This window comes from Equus asinus, chromosome 5, assembly GCF_041296235.1.
Source record: "Equus asinus isolate D_3611 breed Donkey chromosome 5, EquAss-T2T_v2, whole genome shotgun sequence".
NCBI lineage: Eukaryota > Metazoa > Chordata > Mammalia > Perissodactyla > Equidae > Equus > Equus asinus.
The window spans coordinates 42,761,722-42,764,270 of NC_091794.1; the positions used below are offsets into that span (position 1 = coordinate 42,761,722).

The window sequence follows — 2,549 nt, forward strand, 5'->3', positions numbered from 1 at the left end:
CACGATATCAAATGTTCTTATAAACTAGTAAGTATTATAGTTCTCAACACAATTCTTATTATGTATTTAAAGCCTAATTGTGTCTCCATTTATTGTAATTTTATAAAGTGTAATTCTATATTGACTATATCAATTTTATCTATTAAAATCTGTCTATCTATTACGTATGCATCATCCATCCATCTATGTATAACTCTTGCTACAGTGTTATGGCAATGATTCATTAATAAGCAATATGACCTCTATTATGATCTATCTCACTGTCTTTCCATCTATCTATCCCACCAGCTTCCCTGTGAATTAAAACAAAGCATTAAACTTCGGGGACTTGGGAATACTACCGTTGCCATTATTCATGCCAATGTCATCATCAGGTAACTCACAGAAGATTTTAGGTGGAGTCACATACTGAGCATCTCAGGGAACATGAAAATAGCTCTCCTGAGGATGAACAGGACTTCCATACCTCTAAAAGCAGATGAATAATTATGTTCCATATGATCTAATATAAACATTTACATCTGTTAAACGTATATCTTTCATAAATTCTGGCAAAACCAAACACAATTCACAAACAGTTATATTATTATATAATTGCCTTATTTTCTGACACATATTGTGTGCTATTATTTCAGAAAACATACCAAGTGAAATCGTATTTATCTTAGATAAATACATCCTGTATATTTTCAATAAAGTGATAGAAGTCACCGCAACAATTTAAAAATCACATATGGTTGAGAAAAATGCCAAAGGGGGGAAATTAATTTTGATCTTGGTGGTATGTTTCCTGAGCTGGAACAGAATCCTGAATTGCTGGTGGCATTCACACCTCTTCATTACTGCCGTTAGCAATTCTTTCTCTACTCGTGGAGTCTATAAAAGCTTGGTGTATTAGAGAGATGCCAAATTCATACATAACTCCTGCTACAGTCTTATGAAAATGATTCATTAATAAGCGATATGACCTCCATGATGAAGCGTGGGGTCCAAGTCAATTCACAGACGTCAGTTCACAATCTTTTATTTTCCATTTCACATTCTCCTATTTTAAATCTTTTCTAAGTAAAATTATGACTACTGTAATTCTACAGCACATTTCAAGTTGAAAACATTACATTAATTTGCTTATGATCCAATCATATCTTATATTCTGGGTTTTTGGACAGTTGGCTTTCACACTCTTTTGATTGAGAACAACTATAAGAAATATATTTTATGTCCTAACATTGTACACACACCACCCTCCCCACAAGACTCACACACGTATACAGAAACAGAATTTTTGAAATAATGCATTTCCTTATTATTATAATTTTTACTTATTCTATTTTCTTGTGTTCTCTGTCTTTATAAAATAGTCGTCACTCAATGAAATTGATTTAATGTCTCATCAATGTGTAGCTGGAAAAATTTTCTTATCAGTGCTTTCCAAAATCACTTGGAGTGCTCAATTTGGCAGCAATATACTAAAGTTGGAACAATCAGAGAACATTAGCATGGTACCTGCACAAGGATGACACACAAATTGTGAAGTGTTCCATATTTTTTAAAAAATCACTTGTGGAAGTGTCCATTGATGGATGAATAGATAAACAAAATGTGGTCTATACAAACAATGTCTGAATATTATTCAGAGTTTAACAGGAAGGAAATTCTGACATATAGTAAAACATGAATGAATCTTGAAAACATTAGGTTAAGTGGAACAAGCCAGTCACAAAAGGACAAATACTGTATGCTTCTACTTGTATAAGGTACCTCGAGTAGTGAAATTCATAGAGACAGAAAATAGAATGGGGGATTGCCAGGGGCTGGGAGAAGGAGGAATGGAGAGTTAGTGCTTAATGTGTATAAAGTTTCAGTTTTGCAAGATTAAGAGTTCTGGAGACGGATGGTGGTGATAGTTGCATAAAAATGTAAATGTACTTAATGCCACTGAACTATATTAAAAATGGTTAAAATGGTAACTTTTATGTTATGTGTATTCTACCATAATGGCAAAACTTTAAAAAAATCACTTGGGGAAACACAAATTCCATTGATATGCTTCAGATTTGCTGAACCAGGGATAGGGTCCCTGAATCTGGGAATTTTTAAGAACTACCCAGTGGAATCTGATGCAAAGTGGTTTGGAAACCACTGCTTTAGAATATAACTATGAATATGACTATAACTATAGCTTTCTCTCCCAACATTCAAATTCTTTTACCATTTCTCTGAGAGACACAAAAAGTGTGGGGCAAGATCCTGCAGAAGCCTAACTTTGACCTTGACTGCAAAAAAACAAAAAGAAAAATTAAGAATTTTTCAAGTGAGAAACTAGTTTTAGAGTACATGATTATGGGTATGGACATTGACCACAGAGAAAGAAACTTTTCCAGAAGAGACAAAAATAATATTAAAGCACACCAGGCCTAATGCCAGGTCTCCTATTTCTTCGTAGTCGTATCCAAGGTCTTCTCTCAATTGAAAAAAAAGCTACTGTCTTAGTCCATTTGAGCTGCTATAACAAAATACCAGAGACTGAGTGGCTTCTAAACAAGAAG

At 33.8% G+C, this 2,549-nt stretch overlaps 1 non-coding gene across 1 annotated transcript; it reads left to right on the forward strand.

Moving 5' to 3' along the window:
- The first annotated feature begins 1,447 nt into the window (after nt 1–1,447).
- LOC123286175 (U6 spliceosomal RNA) lies at nt 1,448–1,550 on the forward strand. The gene has a single exon (XR_006528447.1). It is a non-coding gene; the product is annotated as a U6 spliceosomal RNA (small nuclear RNA).
- Nucleotides 1,551–2,549: the final 999 nt, after the last annotated feature.